Here is a 20,964-nt window from a genome sequence, read left to right on the forward strand (position 1 = left end):
TTATTGGCTGTGTGGCCTTGAATGAGTTCCTTAATTTCTCTGTGCCTCAGTATCTTCCTCTGAAAAACTGGAGATTAAATATAGTATCTACTTACTAGGGTTGATGTGAGGATTACGAGCAAACACCCAAGTAAAAAAAATTTAGAAGAGTTTGTGGCCCATGATAAGCATTCAATAAACGCTGGCAATGTTTATTACTTGGAATGAGTATTTTATTTTTTTTAGCCAGTAATAATGATACAACTTCCCTTGTAGTGGTTATTTGCAATCAAAAGATATTTTCATAGAACGAGACCAGAGTTTTCATAAATTGTATAAATGGAGACTTTGATTTATCCACGTTATAATGGATAGGACAATAATGTGATAAGTTGCTACAGGCTATTAAAGAAAGAACTAAGGCAGCCTAAATGCCTGCTTAATACGTGTATACTCGTGAGTCAAATATTTCCTGTTGTGCGGTATGAAGTTATATTTGCCAGAATAGAGCAAGATGATAGGATGATGGAGCCAGCAGAGTCCTCAGACCCAAAACCTTGACCCCAGCAGAGGTACTGTCTGGACCCTTTCCGCCTTTATAAGTTCCAACTTGTGATAATTCGTTATCAATGGCCAGAGTACTAAATGTGCAAATAGAAATGTTTAGGAAAATATTTCTTTTTAAGAATTTCACTAAGGAACACTTGGTTAAAACAAATTATTCTTTAGTTTCAACAAAACAGCATCATCTGGGAAGTCATTAATATTATTGCTTAGAATATTATTGGTTTATGTTTTTTTATTTACTTAGCAATTTGTTTTGGATTTTCAATGATCAGAATGTAGTGCTATTATTATTGTGGACTGATAATTATATAAATATAATTCATGTAATTTATACCTAGGTTTTGGGGGTACTTATCTCAGGAACACGTTAGTGGATAATAATGTAAGTCAGTGCTCAGGGCTCCATGGTCTGTTGATCGGGCTGGGAGATGCAGGGGAGCACGGATCAGCCTGGCTCCCTCCGGGCCCCTCCCCTGAGACTCTCTTCAAGCTTTCATTTCTGCCGGTCTTTACCTTGAAAAGTCTACTGTTACTTCCTCCACATATGCAAATTTTAAGCACCATTTGGGGATCAGCTGAAGTCCCATATCCTGACACCCTTAGTTTTCACTGATTTCTCTCACTAGCGGCCCTGCAATGCTTCAAACCTGTGCCACACGGTGCCGTGTGTAGTTGTAGCTTCTGATTCCTGCACAGGCAAGGCCTCATCTCTCTGGGAAAGTCTTAAGGGTCCTGGGGGGGTGGTTACCTCAGGCTCTGTCTACATCCTATACTTACTTTCATCTTCGTGTGGCCCCAGTAACTGCCGTGAACTGACAGCATCACTGGGTAGTCAGGACCTAGTCACACAGTGATCCTTGGTTTGTTTTGGAGTTTAGTCAAGTTTCGGCCAAAAACATGTAATCCAGACCCTGAATGGTTCTTGAAGCAAGGGTAAATTGTAGGCCCACAGCCCTGAAGCTGGGCCACACAAACCTGAATGGCACGGGGGACCACTGGCCTAGTTCTGGGTCACTTGCCCTTCTTTTTTCTTCAGCCAGAGCTATGACATTTTTTGTCAGCAATGACTCAGCACAAACCTCAGAAATGTGTGTGTTCGTGTTCAGAGAAAGAAAGGGAGAGAGAGAGAGAGTTCATGAGTCTCAGTTTCTCTGTTGGTAAAATAAAATATAAGATTGGAAGACCTCCAAATCCCTCCCTGCTCTAAAATTCTATAAAACTTTGGCACTTAAGCCCATTGATTTGACATTACCATCCATAACTAAGTGTGGGTGTGTGCCAGAATTTCACCTGCTGATGATACGGTGGGAAGTTAAGCTTGATGGTTTAAGAGCTGTACTTGAAAAGTTTGGTTTGGCTGCTCTCTCTCTATTAGTGTTATTGCACTTAGCACTTACGAATCCACGCCATAAAGCAAGTAGATGACTGCACTTAACTCTCTTGGCTTTCTCAGTTGTTCAGAAACTGAGCTGCATTTCCTGGCTCTCAGACTTCGTAAACTCATCCGATTTTGCTGCAGAAAAATGTCACTAAAATAACAGTCCTCCGTGGAAAACACTAGCACCATTCAGAGTGAAATGCTGAAACAGTAACTGATATTTTTAAACTGTGAATTGGAGGTATTTTTCTATGCTGTACACATATATACATTTAGACAGATGTGTAAGGTAAAAGTTTATTTTTCTTAGGCAGTTGCACTTTAATTGTCTCCTCCAAATGGCTTTCGTCTCACTGCAGAAGTGCTTTCTGCTCTTGCTCCCTTGGCCTTCTTCAGTAATAAATAACTGGTTCCAAACTGCTTTCCCCAAGGAGTTGTTGGAAGGTCCAAAATGTCCTCGTTAGAAAACTTGCGTTGAACCGCACGAAGCTTGCTGTGGTGACGGTGCACGCATGTGGGACGATTACTTCATGCACAATGACATGAGACCACAAAACATGTGAACAGGAAGCCAAACCCAAGAGAGACTTGGGGAGCTTCCAGCTTTCCATGGAGCTCAGAAAGAAAGCAAATGCAAAAATATTCTGAACTCAGGTGTCTGGGGGACTGCACAGCTGTACCCTATCCACTCTGCAAACACTGCCTGCAGAGCACAGTGGCTCGGGCAGCACCCAACCTGCAGGGAATCGTTATGTCAGCAAACCCCAAAGACTGTGAGGTTGTAGCCCTTGCTTGTAAAGCCACGACTGTAACTGAGGAATGTCTAGCACCATATATGGAAGCTCAGTATATCTTCATACTTGCAACTGTGCTAATGGGAATTCCCCAAGTATATCCTGCTCCTTCCTTAAACAATAAGCTTTCCCATGGTGCAAGCTCATCTTATTCTAAAGTATATATGTGGTGATTATTTTGTATAACTGAGATAGTCACAGTTCCTTTTCAGGACTCTTCATTTATTTTGTTGTTTTATGGAGGAAGCATTTTAGCAACAATAGAAACCTTTTTTTTTGTTTTAATAATTTCAAAGCCAAAGATAACTCCTGGAGTTTGGAGAATTATGAAGTGCACCATCAGGAGCCAAATAGAATTCAGATTTTAACCAAATGCTATCATTTTCCACTCCCTTTTTATACAAATATTATCTTTCTGATGAGTGATGAAACTCTTTATATTGACAGGTAGACATAGGTTCTTAAATCTGTTTATACATGGGTTGATATACTTTGTCCATCAGAAGACGTATTATGTGACTTTTCCAGACTAGTCATGAATCCTGGGGCTAAGCCCCTTCTGTAATAAATGGCATTTGCTCTGAAGTGTTTAGGTGGCGTAAGAACTCTGAAATCCAGGAAATCTGGTAGAAGCTTTGCCATAGAATATTGAGTGCAGAGGGGAGATAGTTTTAAGGGTATGAGAAAACTAAGGTTATCAAGTAATCAGCCCTCAAAGACTTAAAAAGCCGCAGCTTCCTGTCTGCTAACCAGGCTGCTTTCTATTCATTCAGCATGTTACAGTTCTTCCACTTCCCATCATTTAAAATTCGCAAATGTTACCTACCCCTCCTAAACTATTGTGCACCATTCAAGCACGTGGGAAAAACTTCCCGCTCGCACTGAAGGAGGAGGAAAAGGTTGTAGGCCAAGCAATGTTTTAGGCTTAGAAATTACCTCCCTTACTCTAGTTTCTGAGTGGGTCCCCTAATTCAAGGGAAGTGAAAGAGCCCACTAAAGGACTGTTTCTTCATGAATAAATATTCTATTAGCCCACAGATTTTTTTCCTAATGTCTGCTTATTTCGGAAGGCTCAGCAGACGTAACAATTACCTTTTTTCTGAGGTTATACATAGATAGCTATTGGCAAGACTGCCCTAGACCTGGCCTTCCTGTTGGAAAGTTAATGGGAAAAGCATCTACTCAACAGCAGGATACAAGATGAAAGCTCAGAGGCTGGCGATCCTGGATACTGACATTTCTTGGGTGGGGGGCGGGCATTGAGCATAGTAGGGATAGCCCAGATTTTGTTTCTCTTTAAAATTTCCAAGGAATATTTAGTAATTTTAAATTTTTAAAAAACTACTTTTGATTTTTACTCAGTATTGCAATCTAAGTGCTTCCTGACAATCTCAACCGTACATTTACCCAACTAACTCAATTTTCTCCTATACGTGTGTGCCTCCTCTTGTTTTATGGGATTCCACTACAGCTACCCAGTTGCCCGAGCCCAAACTAATATCATAGCCATTTTCTTCTTCTTCATTCCCTTCACTGAGCCCCCAAGCTGACAATGTTCTACCTTCTAAATATCTCTGGATCTGTGCCCTGTTGTCGACCTGCCCTGCTCAGGATCTCAGCATGTATCATTTGTATTCTACACTTGTCTTTTAACTGGACTCCTAGCTTACAGAATTGTCACCCACAGGCGTTTGCCAACCCAAACTCCACACTGGATAGTATGTGATCTGCATAAAATCTCCCTCAAACAACCGTATATCTCCCGTCCACCTTCTTAGCCCCACGCAAACTCCTCCCTTGTTGCCCCACCAATGAGTGATCCTGGAAGTGCCCGACCTGAGCGAGTTAAGGAGCTTGTGTTGTAACGCTTCCCTCACTGAGATGGCTTTGCTACAAACGAGCAATCAAACAATACAGCCTGTTGAACCAAACAAACAATGTCTTAGTGCTGTAGTTGGCTTACCTTTCAGCCCAAGCTTTTTACATCGATGTGAACCCACAAAACAAACTTTCTGTGGATCATGAGCTGGTCCAGTTTTAAGTTTGAGTTTCACTACGGTAATTGGTCCAAACACCTCAGCATGAAGCACCTGAACACCTACGACTGAGCCCCTGACTAAATCTCCCGCCCCCCTACATTCAACACGCTAGCACCAACTGAAACCAGTTCCTGTCCCCAGGCTTTCTCACTCCTTCTCTCCAAAGCTCTTCCCATCAGGAAAGTCCTTCCACATTCCTGCTGGTCCTTTAAAAGGCACACAATCAACATTATCTTTGCTAAAGTTCCTTTGACTTTCACTAGGAGATAATCACTCTGGCCTCAATTCTGCCACTCAATCTTGAACTCACTTTTGTTTTTGCAGGTGTTATACTGTTAAGAAAATTTTCTGTCTCTTCAGACTATGAACTCTTCCAGGGCAGGATATTAATCTTGTTCACCTTTGAATCATTAGTGCTCCACATAATGGGCAGTATGTAATAGATGCTCAATAAATAAAGGAAATGAATGGAAGAATCAAAGAAAAAAAATAGAGTTAATGGAAATGCCCTAAAATTGACTGAAACACTGTTATTTTCAGACACTGTGCTAGATATTTTACACATATTACTTCCTTCTATTCCTTTCAACAATCCTCTCCTTGGGGTTAATAGTCTTGATCTTATTTAATAGAGGTGAAACCTGAGGCTAAAAATCTCGAAGATCTTGCTGCTGGTCATATAACCAGGTGATGGCAAAAAACAAGCCTCAAATCAGATCCCATCAGAGTCTGTGTTCCTTCTGCTATGGCTTAGTATGCCTTTGAGGCTAACGTTGAGCTTATGTGGCTGATCTTGGTTAATTAAATTAGCTAGAGTATAGAATTTAGTGTTCACAGATCACTTTTAAATTTAGGGATAAAAACAACTAGAATTCAGTCTCATTTCCATCTTTAATTATGCCTTAGAATTTCTTAGAAGCCCCAAAGAATTCTGAGTGGAAATCTCATATAAACAAACTCTTAAATATAAACATAATTTTATTATGTTTCTCATGCTTATTGCATAAATAATGAAAAAATAACTTTACTGCATTGTAACTTGATAAAAAAAAAAACACCTTTCCAGTTGCTCTATTTTGGGTATTATACTACTGTGTAAAATACTGAGCATTAGGTAGATAAAGCAAATGTAAGAGTTCAGGATAATATATATATTTTATATATATACCCCCCCCCACACATATACACACATTATTGTTGTCTGCACATCCGTGTATCTGAAGACAAGCTCAGTCGGTTAATCAGAGCACTTACGTTATTAAAAGTGAGAGGTCTTGCTTTTCTACATTATTACCAAATTACATTCCCTAGTTTTCTAACCTGAAATAAAGACAGTAATCTTCTGTATCTCATAGTGCACTAAGTTACAATCATGATTTTATAAATGTAAATTGTACAACTACCCCAAATCGAACTTTATTTTCTTGGCTTATTCAATTAGCAAATCATACTTTCTACATGTGCAGAAATCGTACGCTTCTCAGTATAATTCAAGAGTTTGAAACTCCCCGTTTGTCGAAAGACAATTTCTCAAAGCAATGAGCATCATCCATGAGATATATATACTGTTAATTGAACATACTTTACAGAGGCACCAGACCACGTTCCTTTCATCTTTAGACCCTTCAGCTACGCAGTGAAAAACTTAACAATTCACTGGTCCACTAGAGTCACAGTGTTTTGCAGAGTCTACACAAGCTGCTGCAAGTTTCAAGCCTACGAGGAAAGATGGCATCTATTTCAGTGTGAAAAAGAATTTCAACAGTTACATTCGTCTGAAACTGTGAGCACGAAAGCAGAGAAACTGAAGATCCAAGTTGTTGCCTAACAAGCCAGGTGAACAGCCAAGGCCCCTCTCCAGGCTGAACTGTGTGTAAAACAGTCAGGCACCGCCAGGACTTGGTGAAAGTGGCCAATTTCAGCACCTCGCCTGGGTGCTATTTGGTTCAGTGAATTATCACAGAAACCTCATACTCCTCCCATTATGTTTAGTTGGGAGGGACACAACTGGGTGGAGAACTTTGGCAAGAAACACACTTTCCATCATCTAAGAATCTGAATGAGGGGAGTGAATAAATAACATGAAATGGACTAGACGTTAAGGAAAGTCTGTGTCCTTCCTTTTTAAAGAAAAAGCAGAGCATCGTACTTACAACAGCTGCCTTCAAAATCTTCTCTAGAGGACAAGCCTTGGGCACTGGCAGCCTGCAGAGGAGCAGAGATAAGGTGACAGTAGCACCTTCTTCCTCCTGAAGGCAAGAGTCATTGTTCCTTAAGTCCCCTGACCTCCCCCGGGCAGCTGCCAGGAAGGCCTGGACTCAGACCCTCGCTGCCCTCCCTCCTGGCCTCCTGGCCTCCTGGCCTCCGAGCATCAGGCTGGGGTTTCCTATTAGCCGCCTCAGCCCTAAGGCCTGACACCAGTCTGAAGCTTCATTAGGGACAGTCTGCCAAGTGCTTGCAAGATGAAGAGAGTTATATAAGCCAGAGGATTATAATCATCGCACACCCCCATAGAACCACGGCTGCCAAACAAAAGGCAGTTCCAAGAAGAGGAGGAGCAGAGGCAGAAGTTACACTGGGGGTGAATTTCGGGACACTGTTGAACTGACTGGGGAAAAAAGGCAACTAGATCTGTGTATGCAAACCTCTGCAAACAAACAGGGAGCTGCAGCTGGCCGCCGGCGTCGGCGGTGGGGGGGTGGGGGGAGGTTGGGGGGAGAGGAGAGGGAGGACGCTGGGGGGGAGGGGAGTCGGGGTTTCCAGGGACACGTTCCGGGCCCTTCCCCCAGCACCCAGCACAGTAGCCGCCTGTGGCAGGATGGAGTGGACGAGGAAGATGTGGTATTTGGAAAGGCAGGCGTTCCGGACACCAAGTGCTTAGTAAACAGTGATGTTTCTTAAGAGTCAGACCAGGTGCTTCTGCCGCTTCTCTTGATTCCTGGCCTCTTGTTTTCTTAATGACGGTTTGTAGGGAGTTCCCTGTGCCAGGGCCAACCCTCTGTATTCATCCTCCATCCGTCTCAGCTCGTTTCCTGGTGGCAGCAACAACCCAGGAGGCGGGTTCTTTACCCCAGGGCCTGGGTCATTTCTGCCACCTTCCCACCCCACCTGTGCACCTCCTGTTTTCATTAGATTATTATTATCCTGCCCCGTTCCCGGCACTGCTCCCCAACAGTAAGAACTTCCTCATCCTGGCATTCAAAGCTTCCATTGGCCTGCACGCTGATTTCCTGCTGCCTCACCTACCCCGGCACGTTCGAATATGAGTCAGTCGCCCAAACGGCCCAACAGTTTACCTCCCACCCTTCCTCACGTCCCCTTCCTCAGCCTGGAATGTCTTCATTCCCACTTCCTTCAAACTTCAGCTCACATCCCATTTTTGCCACAAAAGCCTGCCCAAATTTCTATCCTGCTTTTCTGTTTTAATTCCTCACATATTGTGTGGCTTCATAGAGTTGGGGACCTGCGTGGTTCTCCAAGGTGGCTTGGCTGCCTAAAGCGGGCACTTAATGTGTGTTTACTGAGTTTAACTGACAGCTGACCTGGTTTTAACCTGGCCCATCAGTCTTGGAGTGAACCGGGCCTCCTGTCACCTCCATGGGCTCAGGTGAAAGCTGCCACGTGGTGGTGAAGGATTGATGTTGACATTGTGGGGTAGGCTTATGGGGGTCGTGATATCCTTCACTTTTATGTATGTTTACAAGTTCTTACAATTTTTAAAAAGCTTTATAAAACGTGGCAAGGAGCATCTAAGTTTTCGTGGTGAAGAGTGTCTAAACTTTGAGTCAGCTCCCTTTAAAGCGTAAGTTGTAAGGAATGCTGGCATCGCCTGAGCCGCTGTACTGCACATTAGAAGACCCATAAAGTGGTGCTTGCTTTTAATAGGATGCCAGGAAAATTCCCCAAAGGTATGGTTTTCAGAAATCACACACTTCCGGGATGCTTTTTCCGGGGGAACCCCTCCACCGTTGAAGGAATGCAGGCTATCACCACGGCAGCTCAGCAAATGAACAGCAGCTTCTCTGCTGAATTGTTTTATGGCAAGGGATGAAATATGGAACATGAGCTGTTAGGTACTGAGTGTCTTGTGGCTTAGTATTAAAGGGTTCTTACTGACATGTCCCCTGTTATGTGATGAAAGCAATGTGCTTTAAATTCCATCAGGGGTGGTTGGATCAACCAAGGTGTCATTTAAGAGACTTGGGGTGTGTCTACCCAGCACATGCTCTCGAAAGCATACAGAATGTTCAGTGAATTAGAAGACTTTCCCCTCCTCCACTAATTTGGAACAATAAAAACTAATTCAGGTCTTAGAGAGTAATTTTAGCCTTGAGTTCTTGAGGTTGGAGCTTCAGGAATAACAGAGGTCTCGTTGCAATTCAGCAGTTCAAGGTAAGATCTTCCCACACTTTGTGCTGCTCAAGCCAGAGGCATAACCTTTACTACAGCTGCCATTTAGGAGTCCCCACTGGTGAGAGCCAGGCGCTTCACATGCATTCCTGACCTAACCATTGTTCTGCAATGGAGCTATTTTTGTCTTCACTTTACTGACGGGAAAATTGGACGTACAGCTTAGGAAGTGACGGAACTAGGATGTGAACCTCAGTCTGACTCCATAGTCTGCAATTTTCTCCACTCAGCTGAAAGCTGGAAGGAACCTTGGATAGTATCTCATCTGCTGGTTTTCAAACTGGATTCCGAGGAGCCCTAGGCTTTCAAGGAGTGCTTCAGGAATCTTGGAGTGAGGGCGCAGACAGGGAAGAAGCAAATGCGAGGGGGAGGTCAGGTCAATTGGGCCTGGACTCCATTTATTGGATTCAAACAGAAGCTTCATTTCTACCTATTTTATAGAATGACTTTAAATTTTGTTTGAAACAATGGTTTTGCTACTAAAATATTGAAAAACTCTTGATCTAGTTTGATTTCCTCATTAAAAAAAGGTATAGAACTTGGGATTCAGAAAGATTGAATGCCTTACCCAAGATTTTGTAACAGCCCAGCATTAACTTCAGGGTCTGCCTGAAACTATTGGCCTCTCCATGTTATTTCTCCTTGCTTGTTAAATCCCAGGGAAAATGAGAGATGGTCCGACCCGGCTGTGTTTCCTGACGGTATTCTACTTGAAAAGTGGGAGGCAGGAACAACTTTATTTCAGCAAGCTAGACCATTTTTTGGCCCTTGGCTGTAAGTCGGAAGTTGGTTAGCATTCACCTTGTGGCAAATTAAAATTGGGTGAAGAGTTAAATATATAATTTGCCTGGATGACTTAGGTCTCTCTTCCTGTTTTCATTCATGTCAAAGCAAGTAGCAAAGGATACATCTGCGTAATCATCTAGCTAGTTACGTAGCCTTGACCTGTGAGTACTGCTACAAAACTGCTTAAGCCTGTTAAAACTGTTTTGTTAAAACTGTTTATCAGTCCAGTCAAAAGTGTCTCTTTTCACATGAGATTCAACAGGTGTGCAAAGACATCACTGGTAGCAGTCAGGTAAAGCCAAGGAATGTGAACATTGTACAAGCCAATGTAGCTTGTGTGAACAATGAGCTTGTAAGGCCTAAGATTTCATGGCTGCCTGGACACCTGTGGGCTTCTCAGGGTCCCAGAGGCCTGTGAGTTCTCCTACTTTTACCTGATACCCCCACACCCCCAGTGGAAAAGTCTCCCCACCTAGCTAGTCCCTCTACAGCTGGGGGAGCTGCACTCTACCTGTTCGTCAACCAGACAGATTTCACTTCCCTGCCCACTCAAAGCCATCGACACAAGCGAATCACACCCTCCCCTGAGAATGAGTACATCTCACCCTCTTGTTACTACAAAGCCCATCCCCCGTAGCTCCTCTTGCTCACTGTTTCAGAATTCCTCTCTGCATGGCCTTACATGGCGTGCAGTGTCCTCCTTCCTTGGCTGTTAGAATAGGTGACTAATAAACTGCCATTTATCTCATAGGTCCACTGTCAGATGTCCTGTGTTTGGTCATCTCAGAACCCAAGAGCAAGTCTGCTTCTCTTACCAAGGAGATGACCAGGAGGTGAACAGAACAATAATCAGACATTCCTACTAAGTGGAATTTTCAGAAAAAATTAGTGCCAAATATCACATCCTTTGGAGTCTTGCTATTGGGCTATTAGCCCAATAGCAAAGTAAATTTTCCTATGAATTTTAACTGAAATTATACCAGCTGGCACTGACTTTTATTAATTTCAAGGCCCCTGAGTTTTTCCCATCTGCTCTTTTTAATATTTATCATTCTCACCTGGAGATTTTTGGGAGCAAAGCATTTGTTCTCATTTCTGAGAGGGCTTAACTATAGTCCTGCCTAAAGGCAAAGGGATAAAAAGTTGGCCCGTCCATTCTTGTCATTTAAATCTTTACTAACTATATTCTTTCAGCAGAAAGAATTTTTCTCTTCTCCACAGACAAGAGATAGAATAAACAGATTTTTTTCCATCTGAAACATCCTAATATTGATGTATTTTCAAATTCTCAGCCCTAGGAACAAAGCTTTAGGTATAATTTCTCTTCCTACTCCTGCAATTTACAAAAACAAGGTCATGTTTGTACTAGATTCTGTTTTTAAATTAATCTCCTTTTATCCTCGGCATTTCTAGAGTGCAGGCACTTCATTATTTAGTCATTTCCAAATATTAAATGCTTGTCATTCTTGAACAATGACCTGATCTCCCCTTAATGAGTGGAGAAACTGAGTTGTGGAACTTGCAAATCATCGCCAGGACACACATCACTCAAAAGGTTGTGGCTACCCGTTGAATTGCTGTTCTCCACACATTCTTAGACTACAATAAACCATAAATTTTTTCATAAGCAGCATGTATGGCATCCTCTAACCCTTAGAAACTATTAATTACAAGCTCATTTGCATTCTGCCTTATGAGAGAAGCTTTATAGAGTAAATAACTATATTGAAACTCTGCAACCAACCTCAACGCCCAGGCCATGCATAGTTAGTTCTCTTTTCTGGACTGTGCCTCATACAGATCAAAATATATTCTTAGTTCAGCTGAACAAGGGTTCATTGAAACAACATCTGTTGCCCATCAAATGTTATTTCAGGAGTGGGGAATTCTTTTTCAGAGATAGATTCTGTTTGGAAGGTCTATGGCAGCAAATAGTTACTGAATTTCACAACATTTTACCAATATATATAGTGCTTGCTTTTATGTGATTGTAGGATCCAAGCAAAACCCTGCACCCCCACTTCAAAGGATTCCTCACTTGACTAATTCTAAAGAGTAAATTGATTTTCTCATCATTTGTTGTGTTTGACAATAGAAAGGCTGACGCAGCAACACTGCTAAAAATGACAGCTCATTTCCATTCAAGGGGAAGGAATTTGTGTTAATATTCTTAATGACTGGCATCTTTATGAGAAATGTGAAATCGTTTATCCTTAGCAATAACCTGACTAGGATGAAAAAGCAGTTGGTGCTCAGAACGGAAGTCATCCGTCAGGAAAAATTCTTTAGACTGATGCAAATTAACTGAATAAATTGGCTTCCTAATTATGGTGTGGATATTCGAGTTTGTTAAAATCAATTTGAATCGAAGAAGAATTTGGAAAGGATATTTCAAGAACTGAGCCGACATTCTGTTGAAGGAAAAGATAACACTTTTACTTAGTGAATTCCTTTCACATTTCCTGAGAATTTCTGGAAATGATTTAAGAAGCAAGGGCACGTCAATTGACGGAAAACACATTAAGTGTGCGTTGCGTCTTGCTTACTTGCAGCAAGAGTCCTAACGTGTTACTGAGCACACTGAGCAGCACATTCATTGTGATGCCCTAGATTCTCAATAACCAATAATGTTTCCAAGGGGGTTTGTTTAACCACCTCAGCGATGGTTTGGGCCTGAGCCCAGGGGACAAGTCTGAGAGAGACAAGCACGTAGGCCAGCCATTCACAAGCAATGTACAGACCAGTCTGTGTTCTGGAGCAGTACTACTTAATAGGCTCCATGTTGTACACCAGTTAACACGTTTTTATTGGAATCTCAGTCTTCTCCTGCTCGCCAGCTTCACAGCAAACCTTCATTTAGCTCTTTACCCCAAAGCCTAGTAAATTGTGAGAAGAAGCACTTTACCAGCGTTGGAAATTAATTAATCTGGAAAAAAAAAGGTGTGAATTACAGGAAAATGTAAACTGCCTCCATGTAATTAATGACTGGGTTTTACTGTTTAGCATTTACATAGAACTCTCTTTTGAGAGAAGGCATTGGTTTTGGGAGAAACACTGAGCTAGGTTCAAATCCTAGCTCCACCGGTATGTGATTGTTTTTGGTCTAGTTTCCTTACTTATCACTAGAACGACTAGAACAGAAATAACGAAGTCAGAAAGTGAACAGCAGTGTCCAGTGTATGGTGGGTACTCAGTGACATTCGGTTTCTCTTTCCTTCCCTGAACCTCTTTTGGCTATTTGTGTCCTAAGCACTAGTTTAGGGTTAGTTGCCCTGAGTGAGGAAAAAAACATATTTTTTCCCCCAGGGAGCATTAACCAAAGGGTGAACCTGATAACAGTTGCCGAGATCTCCGTGTGTAAATGTAAACCTTAAATGACAAAAAAGAAAAAGAATAGGGATCTCTTTACAAAGGTGGTGATTGGTAATCATTCACAGTATAACCTGCATGTTACTGTTGTGACTTCAGCCCCAGGGACAGACAGTTGTACAGGGAATTGGGTCAAGTCCAGGTGTTAGGGTTGTTTTAGAAATCTAAGGAAATGCTTTCACTAGAAAACTTCAGTGAAAAACTTTGAGACACAGAAAAAAATGAACAGAGGGAATATCATCCAAATTTGGTATGTCCCAAATCCGGTTTGTCCCCCCCAGTCTTTTTGTGAGCAGGTGGAGGAATAAATTGCACATGGACAACCAAATAAGCCAGAGACGGGGAGCTGGGGCACCAGGTAGGGGCGCAGACTGGGCAGAGAAAATGAAGAGAAAGCAGGAGAGGTGGGGAACGGGACCCAGGATGTAGCTGACTGCAGAGGTTGCATGGCCTGAGACTGAGACAGGAAAAAGCCTCGCTTGCAGAATCTGCAAGTAACCTTGACTGAGGCTAGCAGGTGCATTAGTAAGAAGAACCAGAAGCTAAGAGACCGTGCCTGAGGCGAGGGTGATGGACAGCAATGGGGTGATAACGGGCAGCACCTGAAAGGAATTGCTTTAATGCTTTAAAGAAGTGCCAAGCTGAGTAACCTAAGACTGATGTGTGATTGACTTCCATGAATGCAGGTTTCACCCTGAAATTCCCTTACTTTGCAGTAAGGTTAAGCTGTGCACTTCAGGTGTCTGCTGAGCTGGAATGCATGGGTCAGGACAGAGGCGGTATTACTAATGGAGGAAGGAGGTAGTGAATACGGTCCTGTCAGCTCACCTAGCCATTCTAGTTTGAAAAATGTAGACAAATGAATATTATCAGAAACTTTGGAGAGGGAAGAAATCATCGAATGGATGGCTGGAAGCCTGGGCTGGAAGAAAGGAGGTGGAAAAGAGTAGCCCATGTATCCTACCACTTATCTTGATCTCGAGTCTTCCCAGAATGGTCCCTTCCTATGTCATTGCTCAGCAGGCACCTATGAGGACAACTTAGAAAGCTAGCTGTGTTCACCTCTTTTTATCTGAACTGGTGATGGCAAAGGGAAAAATCATGAAGTCCAACCAATGCTGAGACTGGGTATCAAATCTGTCATGTAGACCAGAGATTATAATCCAAAGAGGTTATCCAGACAGTCAGATTATCGACAGAGCTCTTCGACGTTCCAAAGGATGGCTTAAAAGTAAAAATAAAAATAATCAAAAACCCATGAATTTTTTTTCTTTTCTTTTTTTTTTCTGGCTTTGAAACTATGCTTTGCTAAATGCTGAGGTTTGGCAAACTGAACCAACTTAATTTTTAGGTGTGGTGTTTAGATTGCGATGTCTTAAAAACATTGTAACAGAGAACTCAAAATATCCATCATTCATATCACAAACACTTACTGGATGCTTAATATGTGCTCATAAGACGTGGCACCTGCTTTCTCATACATGTGCTTTTTCTTATAAACTAGGCTCCTGGAAAAGATTCTGTTAATCCCAGAATTTAAAAATTACCAAATACATAGACAAGAAATTGGTTAAAATATTAACTAAGCTTAAAGGGAAAAATAGGAAAAATGTGGAAGAAGGGCTATTTAATTACTGGTACAGGGTCTGGAGTGGTCTAGGCCCTGCCCTAGGCCCTGTGCGTCAATCACGTCAGTCCATTAGTCCAGCTCTCAGACCTTGTCTCCTTGTCTGTGTGGTGGGGAACATGAGAATTCCATGTCACAGAGATATGAAAAAATTTAAATTAGATAATGTACATAAAGCACTTACTTGCACACTGCAGGTAGGTACTTCATAAATCGTACCTGTTACACATAATGTTAGGAAACAAAACATAGGCATCTTTCTCAGTCATTTTGTTTTGATCTTCAAGAGATTTTTTTTCTATGGCTAAATATAACATGAGCCTTAGAAGTTTTAGATATGGCCATCAAGGATATGAAAAGGCACCGAAATGCCAAGAGAATGTACTGGGAAGGGTGCTGGTGCTGGAATTTTAGGACTTGAGTATCTATCTGCAGACTGTGACTCTGCCACTTGATAACTATGAACAATAATGATACAAGTAATCTTCACGGCCTGACTTTTAATCTGTCAAGTGGGGGGCCCTGGCCAGGTAGCCCAGTTGGTTAGAGCGTCATCCTGATATGCCAAGGTTGCAGGTTCAATACCCAGTCAGGGCACATACAAGGAGCAACCAATGAATGCATAAGTAAGTGGAACAACGAAATTGATGTTTCTCTCTCTCTCTCCCCACCCCCTTCCTCTCTCTCTAGAAATCAGAGGAAAAAAAACCATTTAGTCTGGAGAGTGGGTCCAGTAATAATGCCTGTGCTATCTACTTCACTTAAAGCACTATGGACGTCAAATAAAATAGGGTTGTAATACTGATTTGCAGTGGCCCTGACTGGTGTGGCTGTGTCAGTGTGTTGAGTGTCATTCCACAAACCAAAAGGTTGCCAGTTCAATTCCCAGTCAGGGCACATGGCTGGCCTGACAGAGGCAACCTATCGATATTTCTCTGCCTCTCTTTCTCCCTTTCTTCCCTTCTCTCTAAAAATAAATAAATTCTTAAAAATGATTTGCAATGGTAATATAATATACAAATAAAAGTTATAGTTAAATAATAATTATGATTTTCCCCTGAGCTATGGATTGATTATTGATGACTGATTGGCAAAAGGTGTAATTATGGTTTATAAATACTTTTAAGTGGAAATTACTTTTCAGTTTACATAGCAATAGGTTACAAATTTGGAGGAAATGTCGTCAAATAGAACACTGGGATTCTGTGTGTTCTCTTTGCCGCTAATCAGCTCTATTAGCATATGCAAATTATTTAACTTCCCTGTGTCTCCGTTTCTTTTTTTAAAAAACTGATTTTGAAAACAATTATAAAACATCTCTTGGTTGGAGAGTTGAGCTAACCTATAGAACACTTGCAATAATAATAGAAAAAACACTCGCATACCACTTACTCAGATTCATTATGGTTTTATACCCCTAACTATTTTTCGGCGTGTATTGACTAAGAATGTCCCCGTTTCTTTTTCTTTAAAAGGGGCACAAGTGCTTAATTGTGTGACATGTTCCACAGGGTTGTCAACCTCAAATGTTTGAAAGCATTTTGGAAAGTATAGATTGTTAGATAAAATTGAAGGATGCGGGGTTCATAAATTAAGAAAAGTCAAATTAAACACAACTTTAGAGGACTAACAAACTACTGTAGTGGAGTACAAACTGAGAAAGTCCACTGTCTCTGCATAACAAGATCGGAGCTACTTGGGAGCCCCGGTGATGAGTGAGAAAAGGTGAGAGATGCTCTCACGCTGTGTCATACCTTTGAGCTACGTTTCTCCTGCCAGGCTTCCATCTTCTGGGGGATGATTTTTACTTCCACAGCTTGCCATTTTATATAGTATTGTGGGTGGAGATTTTGAGCATGCTTGAGAAAGGGTTATAGAAACTCAAGGGCAGTTACATCTCGATGGCAAAACAATAGAGTTGTGAAGAGTTTAGTAAGAGCTCAGCTTCACTTCTCCGGGTGCTCCCTTTGAGTAGTGGAAGTGTCCTGGTTTATTTTCATTTAAGACAAAAGTGAGATACAAATAGGAAAGAGGAAAGCATGCTTTACGAAGTGTTCAGTGCAGAGGCTTAATTGAATATCGTATGAACAAAATGTTCTTACGGACCAAAGACAATTTTTCATGGAATCCTTTCTCATCATTCACTTAGTAAGTTTAGCTATATGACAAACAGATAATAATTCTGCCACATTATCTTCACATTCCCAACAGAATCCTTCCCTTTCATCAGAAGATGTAATACTATTAAGCCTGATTTTGTTCTAATTTTAACCAGATTGGCAATTACATTCTCTAATAGTTTGAAATGTGACCAGTAACTTAAAAAATATGAATGAAAATTCTGTGTTTCCTGGGACACATTTCTTTCATTTCTCTGACAAACATAATGGTTTCATGTAGTTACAACAACAAAAAGCAAATCTAGAGCATGTTTTTTTTAAAATCTATTTTTCAAATAGTCAAAACCATACTTAGGTAGTCTAAATTAATCTTTTATTTTGAATTCTTAAATTGTTAGTAGTACAAAATGAAAATGTAAGTTAATGGGATGAAATACATTTATAATCCAGTAGTGATTGATTTTACTTCCTTGACAAATAAATCAGTTTGAAACAAAAATTATTAGAGATACATAATGACATATACAGTTATGTAATTTATTTAGCTATGAAGAATATTGCTCTTATATTTCTCTTGGGAAAATTCTAGTATTTGAGGAAGTATTTCAAATGTTTTTCAATGAGGTGACATTACTGAGAAACAGCTGAACTGTTCTAATATAAGAGGTTTCCCTAATCCGGAGAAGATGCGATATGTTTTGAATTGCCTTGAATCGTGGGGAAGTGAGGTAGGAGTGCGAAGACATCAGTTCTAATGCTGATTGCTCCACTCACTAGCTCCTTAGACTCAGGCTCATCCTCACTGAGGTTTAGTTTTCTGATGTGCAGAAGTGGTGTATGAGGAATGGTTAATATTGTCATCATGATTTGGGTAACATTCTTTTGGCATGGGTTAAAAAAATGCCTTTACAAAGAAGGTTCTCGGTAATAAAGCTACATATTTTCAGATCATCCATAGCAACAGTGCTTGGGTATTTGTATTAGAATGGATTTTCTGCAAGGGCTCCATATGAACAATAAATGCTTTTTCTGGTATTTGCTTCAATCCCAAGAATTCTCTACAGTATCTAATTATTCACCCTAGCACTCAGCAAGAGGGTCCACAGTTACAAAGAGAGCTAGGTTCATACTTTCAAGTTCTTGTTAGGTCTTAAGTACAACTGACACATGAACTCCCTTTAGTCCTGGTAGAATTTCACTGATTTGCACTTTTTAATAAAGTCTAGCTTGTAGAACTCTCTCTGGTGAGAATGAGTTTTATGATTTTAGGCAGGTCTCTGAACACCCCGAAGGCCTCAGTTTCCTCAGATGTAAAGAAAGGAATTTTGCTTACACGCTCTCTGAGGTACACCTCTAACATTCTGTGTTTCTACAGTATCTATTGTGCCTTTCCTGAAAACTCATCCCTAATTCCAAATTATTTAAGAAAACTGTAAGAAATAAGATCCAGTAACTTTGGCAGAATGTGTGATAATGTCCTTTTTCTCCTACGTAATTTAAAGCCTCTCATCTGATTGGCTAATTGTCCTACAAATGACAGTGTGAGTCCTGGCCAGAAGAATTGTTACACTCAACCCCCACTATGAAAATATGAGTTACTATGAAGTTTATAGGGCAAAACTTCCCTGTTTTTAGGGCAAATATTCACTGTTTGCTACGCAGCAGTCAGTGAATACATTCTTTCAGGTGGGACAAGTATATAATCTGGCACTATCTCTGAAATTCTGGTGTAGCCATCATTTTACAGGTCCTTAAAAACTGATTTGTCACAATCTCCTCTGTTGAGCTCTCAGGAGAAGTTAATTGATAACATACCATCCTGAGTGGCTGGCATGTGAGTGACTCCCAGCTATACCATTTCACATCTAATCAAGGAAGACGGGAATTCTAGTTGGCTTATTGTCTGTTTGAATCTGTTGGAATCCAACTTGATCAAATTCAGCCCTGAAGAGTGATGTAGACAGAAGATAAAAAAAAAAAATTAAGCCAGAGAACCAGTGCATGAGACAGTGCCTTCCACATTGTCAAAAAGAATTGCCTGGTGTAGCTGTGGATTTGCTGCTGCTTAGTTTCCTAAAATTTCTCAATGACTAAAACGCAACTTTCTGTTCCAGGGGCCCTTAAATATCTGTGAAGAACAGCAATAAATGAAAATTGTACCTAATTAAGAACTAAAATTATATGACAAGATTTTAAGTGGTGAGAGAGCATCTATCAGAAGGAAATTATTGATGGTTGGAAAAGTCAGGGAAACGAAGTTCCATGAAGGAAATGAAGGAAATTTTTCTTTAAGGATGGGTGATATTTGGACATTCAGAACCATGATGGGAGGGCAGCCCAGCCCTTTTAGAAAACAGTATGAGCAAATGCTTAATATACCTGAGTGATGTCGATTCAGGAGACGCTGGACCATCTTAGTAAAGAGCAGACAGAAAGTGTATAGGGGAAGTGGGATGGTTATAGTGGAAAAGATTAGGCAGGTTCTTAAATGCTGGTATTTCAGTTAGGCTGGATGCTGTAGGAAATTGGGAGATGACCGTTTTAGAGTAATAAAATGACGGGATGCGGCAATGCTAATGGAAGATAAGTTTACAGAGGTGTGTAAGAAAGACGGAAAGTATAAAGCTCAATTAGAAGCATGAGTGATGCAGAACTGATTAAAGTCCTTCCCCACCACCCTGTGTCTAAATGGGATGTTGTATTTATTTAGCCTTGTCTTAAGGGAAGGACGGAGTTCCCAAGTAGAGGAGAATAATGTCATCTAGAAGGAGGGAAGAGCAAAATAAAGGTAAGAGGTTGGTGGATGGCAAGTTCCTGAAAGATTAAGTAATTCACTCCGTATCACACTATTGATGGCAGCCAAGTTCTGGAGTCCAGGTTTCCAATGTTTTTGCACTGTACCACCCTGCCTGTCTTTCCTAACTGCAACACAACTCCCATTATTCAGCACATTTTATTTGATGGCTAGTAACATTGTAATTTGTAATTTGCCCAGCATGGAATATGATTTGCCTGAAGCCAGTGAGACAGTCCAGTGCGTGCCCTACGCTTCCAAAGGGGTTATGACAGTGGCAGAAGCAATTGTGGGAACACCTCCAATTCCACTTCTGAGACAACCGCAGTGGGGGATTCAGAACGGCACATCAGCGGTTGCTGGTTTGGGGGCAAAATGGCTAATGAGAGTAGTAATTACTATACATGAAGCATAGAGCTACTTTCTCTGTGTTGTGGGTTTGTTTGGTTTTTTTGCTCCTACACTTGTGTCAAAAAAGTGACTCTGACAGGATGTGTTTGACTCCATTGATATTCTTTTTTTTCTCCATTCTCCCAACTTATTTTTCTTTTTTTACAAGGCTAGAACTTCTCCAATTCAAGAAGTACCTCGGAGATGTGTCTAGATGCTGAACATGTATGAATAGAATCCTGAATTTAAATCTCCACTTAGACGGTTTGAAATGAACCGGTTTATGAATATCAGCTCACGGTCTACAGCCTAATCGTCAGGCGAGCACATTAGGCCCTTTGACCTAAGTGGGGACCAGACGAAGAGATCTGATCTAGTACTAAGCTCAGCACTAAGCCCAACTTTTGTGCTCTCTGCAAATGACGTTCACTGATCTAACTTATGTACGATATCCAGTATCTTCCACCCATTGGTTCCTTGAACTGGGTATATTAACAATTACCAGTTCAGTAATTAGCCACTAATAGCTTCCCAATATAAACTGGCTCACATCAAGTAGACTCTCTGTGTGGCAGCCCTGAATGAGAAATAGATTACAGGCACTGATATTGTACTTCGGCAGGCATCTTCCCATAGAAACCAGGGAACGTGGTTCTGAAAACTCAGTTGAGTAAAACAAATCAGGCCAAAGTCTTCATTAAAAACTTGAAC

The 20,964-nt window shown here is 41.1% G+C and overlaps 1 protein-coding gene across 4 annotated transcripts in view; it reads right to left on the minus strand.

Annotated features, from left to right (window-relative positions):
* SULF1 (sulfatase 1) overlaps positions 1-20,964 on the minus strand; it is a 147,847-nt gene that overhangs the window by 117,229 nt on the left and 9,654 nt on the right. The window contains exon 2 of one of the 4 annotated variants that reach the window (XM_045181540.3): positions 6,911-6,962. The exons of 2 other annotated variants lie outside the window; for them this stretch is intronic. The gene's annotated coding sequence lies outside the window, so the exon portion shown is untranslated. Of the gene's footprint in view, positions 1-6,910; positions 7,191-20,964 lie in introns of those variants that run through there. One more of the 4 variants, XM_053929760.2, reaches the window with a different exon arrangement.

The sequence above is a fragment of the Desmodus rotundus genome, chromosome 8 (genome assembly GCF_022682495.2).
Source record: "Desmodus rotundus isolate HL8 chromosome 8, HLdesRot8A.1, whole genome shotgun sequence".
In the NCBI taxonomy this organism is placed as follows: Eukaryota; Metazoa; Chordata; class Mammalia; order Chiroptera; family Phyllostomidae; genus Desmodus; species Desmodus rotundus.